Genomic DNA, 11,287 nt, shown 5'->3' with positions numbered 1-11,287 from the left:
CCGTCAATAGATTGCAGTCAGTGTGCGAGGGGAGCGTTTCCGACTCTTATCAGATAAACCTGCTCTAATTTGTGTACACTTAGTCAACTGAACGAGGACGAATGGACGAATGGGAAGTGGAAATGATAGTTGGCCAGCACTATACTGCATGGTACGGGGTATACGAGTACGAGTATAATGAGTCTCAGCTGGTGGACGGGCCAGCGAGCATAGCAAATCACCCCGGTCGAGGAAATGCTTTTTTCTGTTTTCATTTAATTTCACTTTGAGTCGCAAATCGTTTTTATTTTTTGTGTCAGAGTTGTACCCTTGAGACGTTGGGGTATGAGCAAATTGCTGTCATTTGGGGAAACTATATAAAGCGTGTAAGTTGTTAATAACAGGTCACATATTAAATATCCTACACAGTGGTATCGTTGTAACTAATCCATTGCAACTCTTACAATCAAAAATATTTGTGGCATGTTCATACCTAAATTTACTGAAAGCAACCGATAATACTTCAGTTAAACTCCAATTAATATTTTAATACTTCGCAATTCAAGTGACTTCAAAACTTTTACATTGATCTTTTCCAATACCTATTACTTTTTGGCATATGTACATATGAATAGCCTTTAGACCCCTTCCTATTCCAACCAAATTTTGCAGGGTATTACTTAAGTTTCCTGTACAATCATGTCCCCTTTTTGCTTTCTATTTCTTTTCGGCATTTGTTTTTGTGTATCTGGGTGCGTTTTTTGTCGTCTTTTCCGCTCGTCCCTTACATTTTTTTTCGGCTCATGTAAAGTGTAATATATTTTTTCGGTACTTTGCAGCGGACAGATACATTTAAAGTCATTCAGTGCAGACATCCCGGCACAAACAGCCAACAACCAAACAGCTGAAGAGGGTAGATGTGGGAATGGGGGTTCCGGACTCCGGACTCCGGAGGTTGAGGTTGAGGTTGCGGGGTCAGTGGATCGGGGAGCGCAAGAGACAGCAACGAATTAACTACAAACGACTACACATTAATGCCAACTTAACAACAGAAGCCGTCCAAGCGACAGCCCAGAAAATGTTGGCAAAGAAAGGGCAAGGTGTTCTGGAAAGGAAAAGGCGATGGACGGCATAAAATACCAGAAGCTACCGACTACGAACGGATATACGAATACGAATACGAATACGTATGCGAGTGACTGAGGATGGAGTTGCTTCACAAGCTGCGGGTGTGCGGGTGTGCGGCAGGGTGTGCGAGATCCGCAAGATACAGATACGAGCCATAAGATATGAGATACAAGATACGACCCTGGACATGGTCACGGGCACGGCTAAAATACAATATATTATGCGTGCGTTGGCTCTTTTTTGTATTTTCCTCTGCTCTTTTCACTTGGCAACACACAAATGGAGACACCCCAACCGCTGGCATTCTTCAAAATTAACATACCACGAAAAGTACACAAAACAAAAGAAGTGTTTGCCATGTTCCTAGCTGGGTGCATGGATGGATGGATGGCTGGATGGTCGGATGGTAAATGTGGATGCATGCCCCGTTTGGAGAACAAGTTACTGGGCTCTGGACAGCTGACGGCCAGTGGATCCGATGACCGTGTCGGTGGCTTCAAGCATATGGTCGAGATTTACCCGGTTAAGTGGGTTGTGGGTCATTGGGTGGTGAATGCTGGTGTACTTGTATGCACTCCTTTAACTCGCCCACTTAATGCCTTATTGACTTAAATGTAATGCTGGTATGGCTTACTAGATAAAGAAAACTATTATTTTTGAGTATAGTGCACACTTCCATCTCCACAGCTTGCAACTTGCACCACATTATGTAAAAATAAAATAATTTAAAAATTGCAAGCTCGGCCAACTTGAATGGTACAATTTTTCTTGGCCAAACTCCAGAGCAACGAAACCAACTCCGTCGACCCATATAGCTTGTATGTCCCATTATATTCTATTAAATTAATGGCAGGCAAGGCAACTCAAGTTTAAAGCTTATCAATCTGGCTGATCTTAGTTGATGGCGAACTTTCTATTTTGTTCTTGGCAGAAACCATGGAAAAGTCTGCTTTCACGGCCCATTCACGTGGATCCAATTAAAGTTGCCACTCTGGCAGTTTTCCCAACAGCAAAGCCATCGATGGAGCGGAGTTACTGTTCTGTTCTGTTCTGGCTGAACAAGAGGAAGCCACAGAATGCTTTGACAGCAGCAAGGACGATGATGATGTGATTCCACCGGCTTGCTTCAATTATAGGAAATTGCGCAAATCCTTCAAACTTTCGCCCCTAGCCCAATGGCAAAAGTTTGGCGCCAAATCTGCTCCCCAAGTCGCTGGGGAGCGGAACTGCCGTCTTATTAGCGCTCTTCTCGACTTTCCTGTGACACTAATCCCGCTGCAAGTTCCCTGCACTTCAACTTCAAGTTGGCTGCACATAAGCCGGGGCTCATCCACCCAAAAATAAAAGCGAAACAACAAGTAAACAAAAGCAGCACCACACCAGCAAACTGGCAACAAAACGGGCTAACGTCGATGCCGATTGCGATTGCGATTCGCGATTTGGCATTCTGGATTCTGGATTCTGGATTCGGGATTCGGGATTGCCATTGTCGATGGCATTGCGGTGCGCAGCTCCTCTGGAACAGATTAAATTCCAAATTGTTTTTCATGGGCCGACAGACAAGTCCGACGTCCTGACATCGCCTCATCCACCCCGGATTTTCGAGAGCCTCTGCCCCCAGGCGCTGGCTAATTCCCGTATGCAATGAAAACAATTTGTATCCTACTCTTTATATCTCTACCCTGTAGCACAAAGGAATACGGGCTATATTTTTTATTTAAAAATTCTGGAAAATATGACGCATTGTTAACATGAAGTCTGCATTCAGTCATATCAATATTAGAAAAGTATGCTTTTTGTTAACTAATAAAAATTATTAAAATCAGAATATACTACATAGTTTTTAGTTATATACATATACATACATACTCCGATTTTTTAAAATTCTTTAAGCTGTTTACCTAACTATCAATGGGTATTCCGTGTTCCTACTAATTGTTTCTAGATTGCTGGGTTTATGGCTGCATTTTTATTCTCTTTCTGCGCCCGAACAAGAGCGTTGATTTTATCAAGCTTATTATATGGGTCGTGGTCGTGGCTGTGGCCGTATCATCAGGCTGGGGTGCAACCCTTTTCGGGTTCTTGAGCTGCTGCAACAACAATGACAGGGCTTTGCAGATGGGGATCGCTTTAGGGGATCGGGAGATCGGGGAATTACCGCATCCAGTGCAAAGCCGTGCAGAGAAAGAAAGATCAAAACCAAGTCATTACATCCAGCATAAATTATATATATATTTGGATTGGAGTAAGCTGCGACTAATTCCACATTGTGCCCAACAAATTGTCATCTTTGCCCTCAGGCAATGCGCTAAATTTGTAATGAAGTGAGCTGCAATTTCCCCCAGTGCACCCATCCACTGCTGGGCCTCAGCTGGCATCCTGGCCCGCATGATTCGGTCACATCCACATAAACAACAAAGACCCTTTTCGCAGGCGGTGGTGCCCCAAGTGCAATGCAGCGCGAAATTCCACTCATTTTTTAACAAGTTCTCAACGCTTTTGTTGCACAACAATGCGAAGGTTGATTTTCAGTTCGGGGGCAGGGAACTTCGGAGAAGGGACTCCAAGGGGACAGGGGACGTGGCACTTCATATCATAAACTTAAGTACCAGCAGCGACCGAGAAGACAGCGTCATCTCCTGCCCTCCATCCCTCATCGTTGCGCGTACTCCTCTACCTTCATCAAAGGTAGCCCGGATAGTGTTGGCGACCAGGAACCAGCTAAAGTTCCTTATACATCTATAAGATACTACATCTTGTAATTTGGTATTTATCATTCTAGTTCTTAATTTCAAAAACAGTGGTATCACGTTTAGGTATCTTAATTCCGATTAGTAAGAGTAGTATTTGGAAACTACATGGAAATCTATACGATACTACATCTATAAGATACTACATCTTGTAATTTGGTATTTATCACTCTAGTTCTTAATTTCAAGAACAGTGTATATATCCTTTATCAAGTGATATTTCTAAGGATATATCAAGTTTAGATATCTTAATTCCGATCAGTAAGAGTTTTCTTTGGAAACAGCTAGTTTTCCAGTGTCTTCTAGCTGGAAAGTAGCCATTCAGCCAGCACTGATCCCGAGTAACCCAAGAGCCAGCACATTCAGTTTTCCAACGTCAGCGGCTACCGGAGTGCCTGCCTGCTACCGCTTTTGATACTCGTTTTGGTTTTGGACTCTGATGATGACATTGACAGTAGACTCCAGACCCCAGGGACCCCTTTTACCCCCTGAGTACCCCCTTTTACCCCCCGAGCACCCCCTCCGGAATCAGCTGTTGCTGGCGGACGGGCTGCTCAAAGAACTGTCATCTACTGGTAGAGGCAGAGGTAGCGGTACGGGTAGTCGGGTACTCAGAATGTTTTGGCACAATTAAAGCTGCTGGTCGCCTGTCCCACTCAGCTGACCTGACGTTGTCTTCTGTCGTCAGTGTCGCTGTCACTGTGGTTGCCCCTTGTTATTTATTCGCCTTTATTTGGGTTTTCAGCCAGCCGCACTCTGATCTCGGCAAGTGAAAATATACAGATCGAGGTGATAGCAAATGAAGTAGCTGATTGGAGGAATATGGCTTGCCTCAAAGAGACCGCCTTTGCTAAACGAGTATGTGTATAAATAGAGTGTCTACTTAAATCGAAGAAGTTCAATTTCAAGGCAATGCCACGTAATATTCTACAATGGGTTGTAAGCTAAAAGGGCAGTTTTCAGCTTGCCTGGCTTAAAAATGGTTTATGTTTGAGTCCGCCAGTTTGGTGGGAGCCTAGGATCGTAAATAAGGCTTTCAACTGCAATAGCCTAGTCCGATCCTCAGCTCTTTTCGGCAAACAAGTTCAAGCCATTCTCCTGGGCTTATGGCCCAGTGTGCATTGTCATTGTACCATCAGCGTTTTGCTGTCGCTGTCATTATTGTTTGCTTTCTTGCTGCTGTCGGTTTTTTGTAACCTTAGAACTTCTCAAGTTGTAGCTGCCTTTCTCGCAGCCTTTGTAAATGGGCATAATACCGGAAACCCGCAACACAACGACAACCGCCGATCGACAGACTTTATAGTAACCAACCAGCCGAGCGAACTGGCGACCGACTGACACCGACAACGACAACAGCTGAGAGCTGGCACTGAGAGAAACGAATTAGAGTCTTCACAACATTTTAAGAAACTCTTTAAGTCCCTGTTCGATTTGAATGCTAACTTGAACATTATAACAGAAGCTGAACGTGAACTATCCGCAGGTAGAAGATCCTTTTATATCTAGAAATCTGCCTAACCATTTTTTCTTCCGTGTCGAAATGGAGCTGGAGTTGGACACTGGGCTCCAGGTAACCGCGACTAAGGGAGTCGGGCCAGGGATGGGGTACCTTGGTATGTGGTTCGAGCAGCTGAGTTCTTGCCGGTGCGGTGCGGTTCGGTACACTTCGCTGCCTCTCACTCATTTCATAACAAAACGCCACAACAAAGATCAAAAACAGCCAGGAACCAGTTCAGAGAATTAGTGTAGGCTAATGACATACCTCTTAACAAGGAAATGGGCATGAGCACTGATAACAAAATGTATTAATACAAATTTCAAACCTGGGTTCTTAGTTGCTTTCTCAAAGTGGCTTAGTCACAAATTCGAGGGTATCACAAAGTTGCGGACAAGGCCGCAGTTCCGACCTGCCAGCGTATGAAAAACTTGCCGGCGGTTCCGGTGAAAATTCACGTTTAACCGAACAATTAATAGAATCCACTCGACAACTGCACAATTTACAACATTGCGTTCTGTCCACCGGCCTCCGACTCCAGAGTCTGGCGGTTCTGTTTGTTTGTCTGTAACTGGCAGCATAATTACCTCATATTTTCTGTAAGTGGCACGGTGCGAAGTTCCCATTTAGCCAAGTTGGAGACTCCAAGTTGGCCACTTCCCAGACCGCCGATGCCACGGGAAATGAGATTCATTCTTGGCGTTTTTCCCTACTGGCTTCGCCTTTTGTTTTCCCCAGCATTCCGAAAATGCTCCACTGCGGTATGATCACCACTTGAATCTTTCTAGTTGGGAGTTTACCGAATGTCCCGGAAAAACCGAAAGAACAATTGACTTTGCTAACGTCTATGATATGGTTTAATTAAATAATGCCGGATTATGAGAGGAATGTAATTAATTTGCCTTGATTTGGATTAATAATACCTATCTGGGTAGTCGTTCTGGAAAGTTCCTTATGTTGTAACTTTTTCGCAACCCCACTGAAAGTATTATTTACAAATGATAACTATCTTTTGGTACACGAGTTCTTAACGAGTTTTGAACTAAGGAATCTATTTGGGATCCAATTAAATCTTTCCCTTCATTTACAAATAAATTGGTTTCGGATATCAAAGTTAGTCTATGAGAAGTATCTTATTAAATAGGGATAGATGCCTGGGAAAATGGAACTCGAAAAGGTGATGTTTTAAATGGTATATAGCATTTAGAGCACCGAAACCCCAAGGTGATATGGATTCCATGACCAGTTCCAATTGATTTCCCCTTTTTCATATTTTCATATTTTCATATCCGTTCCTTTGTAGTTTTTCCCCACAGACGCCACAAAGATCATTAGCCGATGGCCGGCAACTAATTGATGAGCGTAAAGTAAAATGCCAACTAATTTTTAATTAAACTCTGGTATAATCCACGGCCAACTGAACCGAGGACCCACCGCAACGGATAAGATCTAATTGCCATAATTAATTCTCATATAATTTGGGCGGCGAAGGCGACTACTGTTTTTATTGTCTGGGCCTGGGTTTTTGGGGGCCATTTACATAATTTCATAATATGCAAATGGATCTGCATCGGTACAAGATCGAAGATAGAAGCCATTAAAGGCAGGGCCACAAATCACAGTTGGACTGGGAGGCCTCTTCAGATACAAATTGCAGATCGGTATCTTTTGATGCGTAATTAATAACTGCAGGGGGATCTGGACGCAGACCCTTGAAAGGAGGATCCCGAAAATGAAAAAACATAAAGAATATTTCGTGGGAAGGGAGGGACATTATTGCCGGCTCTGTAATGTGAGAGCGACGAGGAAAACTGGAAACCGCAGCGAAGACAATGGCCTACAAGTTGTGAGGAAAAGTTGAGTGGAAACCCCTGGAAAATTCGCGTTGTCAAGCGGACTCTGTTTGTTTGTTTTTCTCTCTTTTTCCGTGCACCCATTGTCAAGAACCTACCCAACAACTTTATTGATAGATTGCGATTTCTGGGGACTTCTTTTCTTGGCTGCCTAACAAAGGGCAACAAGTTTACAATTACCTTTTGTCAATGCGTGAATTCCAAAGGAGGTGAAAGCCAAATTTGCGTAACAATACAATTTTCGCTCGCTGATTTATAGATATTTAATAAAGCCCTTTTCCCAGCCCTTTTCAGGCATCTTAGTGAAGATCGGCGAAAGGCACTATCATTTGCATGATAAAAGTCGCGGCTCTCGAGGGATGGCGATGTATGGGAATGCATTTGGGTTAAATGGGTGTGTCCTGGCGATAATAACAAGCTTCTTGCTGCACCCCGATGATCGCTTAGTTCACGGTTTTCCACAACCTGAACTGAACCCCCCAAACGATTTTCACAATTTTCCAACGCCGTTTTCCCCTTTTGTTGTTTTGCCAGCGCAAAATTATGACGCAATTTATAGTTTTTGAGTTTCTCAGTTCCATTGTTGAGGGATTTCGGCCGAGGCATAACTAAGATTTATTTCCGGCTTTGTGAAATTTACACCACATGCCACCGGCATCGGGAATCGGTTTCTCTGGCCAGCAGCAGCTGTAAGTTTTGGTGAAAAGTCGGGGCGGTTTCAAAAGAACAAAGTTCCTCTCTTATTTTTTACAACGTGAGAATCGCACGGATCAAATGCCGCTCCGATTTGAATGGGCATATACTGGCGCAATAAAAATGTTTATGACCATGGCAACCGGCTGTAATCCGTAATCCCCGCCCTGGTATCCAAACAAAAGCTCTGCAAGTCCTTCTTTCATAGTTTCTTGTTTTTTTTTTTATCCGGGTAAGCATTTGGCTTGAGAATCGGTCATGGCAATAACTTTAATCTGCTTTTCATTGATTACATTATGTTCTTAGCGACATTTATGTCCGTAACGATGGATGTGTTCTTCGATATCTGTTTATGGCCAAGGGAAAGATGCAGTGGAATATATTAGGAAATCCAAATTACTGAGACCGATGTACAGGCACGTTGTCAAATATTGACACTTCAGGTAGTTTCAGCTTAAGAAAGTTGTGTAAAAGAAAAAAGGGATTCCTAAGCCATTCCACAATATTTAATTAGCGCCCTTGAAGTGTGTTATTAATCTTTTTACAATATTAAAGTCACTATTCAACCCAAGTTCATTCAGTGCGAGAAAAATTCAATCTTTAGGTCTGTGATAAGTTTACTCCGACGTTGTTAGCCAGATGGCATCGGCAAAATGCAAATGAGAGACCATAGTTTCTTATCGCTGAATAAATTGCCGGTCAATGAGCATATGGTGGACCCCAAAACCCCAAAAAGGCATCACAAGGAGTATAACTCATCGGGAAATGGTTGCGGTCTCTAGTTTCTGACAGACTTCCCCCGGCGCTGATGATGCAACAATATTTCATCCCAATAAAATATGAAATATTACGACTCTATGGCCGGGAAGGAATTTTCGGCCTCGTATCGCTGCAATCATAACTCAACCGGACCGGCGTTATGTAATCCAATACCAGAACATAAAGTGCACGAGATGTGGCACTCGTTACGTGGCTGTATGTTAATATTATGCGATAATTTATGGCACTTGCCCGATTTCTGTGTCAACGCTCGTGTATAAATAACAAATTTCGGTTTACGACACCGCTGACCTTCGCTGACCCCATCCTCCAGCCCCTTTCGCCCCCCTCGGCAACCAATTTGTACTCGAAATCTTTGGGGCCACCGTCCCCAGATCATTTAACAAACTCAAGACAACGACTAGCTTTGTGCCAGTCCGACTCACTATGGGTACGTAGTTTTCATTTCATTTTCATTTCAAAACATTTGATTTGTGTGCCATCAAATGCGAACTTTATTGGAGGTCGTTCGGCAGATAAGAAACCAAATGGAAGTCCAAGCAAATGAACTATATATTTTATTAAATCGGCGTTCTATGCTTGCTGCCATGAGTTTTGCTTACAGCTCAAGAACCAATCTTCTTATAACAAATATAATAGCATAAACAAATAGGAACTTTGATATAAAAAGAAATGATTAAAACACTTAACATTAAATGAATTGGAAAATATTTAAGGCCTCATGTCTGCAAAGCCATTTCAAAATGAAAATATTCAAAAAGCAGATCTTGATTCAATACACTTCACTCCTCAACTTGTTGGCTCAATTTTAATTCATTAGTGAATGCCTTGCGCCTTTATTATGCGACGGTAATAAATATGTTGGCAGCGAGTCGAAAATAAATATTGTTTCAATTTATTGGGCTTGGTTAAAATGAATTTGGGTGAATGCAGCACATGCTGCAGACAGACAGACAAATGCAGCATAAATCATCTTCAGTTTCATCTGCAGCTACAAGTTGCAGTGAAGCGTTTGCGTTTGCGTTTGCGTTCGCGTACTTGCCACATGCTGCCAAATGGTGGAGAGGTTCTTTCTTCGGCCGCTCCGCCCACACAAACATTTCCCTTTTAGTTACCACGAAACGTGCACAGAAGGAAATGATTCCAAAGAAGCGAAATACCATTAAATAAAATATTACAGGATTTTTTTTGGAATTTTGTAACTAATTGGAAAGTTTGGTATTGAACCCACAGCGAATCAACAAAACAATAGATATTCTACAACCTATTTCAATAAATAAATAAATCCACATAGATGGCTACTTGCGAAACGGTACACTTATTTTTTCAGTGTGCCATTCGATGGCCATACCCATTCACAGCTCCATTCCTTCAACCGAGTTGCAGTTGCAGTGGCTGTGCCGACACTATGCCTTTGATTTATGGGCCAGCTTCCAATATAATTATGTTGTATCCGAATCGGACGGGCGATGCACGGACTAGAGCAGATATTTCAGCTATTTTCGAAACTGAAAAGTCTCTGGGAAATTGTCGCTATCCACGCATCGAACTGGGGCACATTTCGGCTGCGGTCGCTTCCATTTCATTCCATTCCATGCCATTCGATTCGATTAGTTTCGAATCCATTCCATTCCATTCTATTTTAATTAAAATTTAACTTGCCAAAAAGAGGAAGAGTCCCAGAAAATGTAAATTGATTTATGGCCCCGGCCTCCGCAATGCACCCTCCCCATCGATGTTGCATTTATCCACCGCATCGAGTGCTAGAAATATGGAAAATGGGGCTAATCTTTTCGACATGTGATGGTTAGACAGGCAAACCTTCGGGAATTTATAGAACATACAATAAGATTATACAGTTGACGGGGAAAATTTTAAAAAGCAGCATGCGATATAAGATTTGGGAAGAATTGGCTTGAGTGCAACAACGAATTGATATTTTTACGATAGCTTTTATCAACATTTACTTCATTTCAAGCCCTGAAAACACATTTATCAGTTGTTAAACATTTTACAACTAAAACAACGATACAGATGAATATGAATTCTGTATGTGCACACCTCCCTGCCCAAAAAATGATTGATATTTTCAAATATAAATGCAAGAGTGTGTTCATTAGTTTTACAGAAGCGAATCTATATGTATCTGGCAAATTTGATATATGAGTGTAGAAATTAAACCCGAAAATTTTCAGTTATCTCTTTGATGCATCTACGCCTCGTCCTCCTTCCAGTCCGATTTCCAGAATGATTGAGCATGGAAGGCAAACATATACATATACAGACGAGTGTATGTACATATACGTATATATCCGCGGCCGTGTGGAATCAACACACCAACATAACCTCACATAAATAAATCTGTCAAGTGTTGCGCATAAATATCTCGGCAACATGTTGTTATGCTTTGTTGTTGCCTCAGGATGTTGCTGCTGCTGCTGCTGCTTTTCGCTTTGATTTTATTTTATTTTTCCTTCTCTGATTTTGGCTGTTGTTGTTATAATTGCAATTGTTGGTGCGGTTCTCGGAGGTGCACTGGAAAAAATCGCACTGCTATCAAATCGATTTCAAAGGTAAGGGTACACCACATAATTGGCTAGTTTTAAGCT

General features: G+C 42.3%; 1 pseudogene; it reads left to right on the top strand.

Annotated features, from left to right (window-relative positions):
- Window positions 1–1,355: 1,355 nt before the first annotated feature.
- Window positions 1,356–2,130, top strand: LOC26526424 (annotated as a pseudogene).
- Window positions 2,131–11,287: the final 9,157 nt, after the last annotated feature.

The sequence above is a fragment of the Drosophila erecta genome, unplaced genomic scaffold (assembly GCF_003286155.1).
Source record: "Drosophila erecta strain 14021-0224.00,06,07 unplaced genomic scaffold, DereRS2 tig00000021-arrow-pilon, whole genome shotgun sequence".
NCBI classification, from domain to species: Eukaryota; Metazoa; Arthropoda; class Insecta; order Diptera; family Drosophilidae; genus Drosophila; species Drosophila erecta.
This window is presented reverse-complemented; position numbering and strand designations above follow the sequence as displayed.